Source organism: Trypanosoma equiperdum, assembly GCF_001457755.1.
Source record: "Trypanosoma equiperdum strain OVI genome assembly, contig: ctg_1874, whole genome shotgun sequence".
NCBI classification, from domain to species: domain Eukaryota; phylum Euglenozoa; class Kinetoplastea; order Trypanosomatida; family Trypanosomatidae; genus Trypanosoma; species Trypanosoma equiperdum.
The window spans coordinates 4411-4619 of record NW_027123920.1 but is presented as its reverse complement, the minus strand read 5'-3'; positions in this window follow the sequence as shown (position 1 = coordinate 4619).

Below are 209 nucleotides of genomic sequence, written 5' to 3'. Positions count from 1 at the left end.
ATATATATATATATATATACGGGGCACAATCACTGTGTTCGCGAATGCACGCGATTGTATGTATGTGCCGAATGACTATTCCCTCCCTCCTTTGTGTTCCTTAATGAATTTTAATTTTCAGGCTTCCCCTTCCTGTGTAAGGTATTTCGTTGGTAATTTCGCAACTCAACTAGCCCCTCTCACTTTGTGTCTTTTTTTTTTGCCAATTT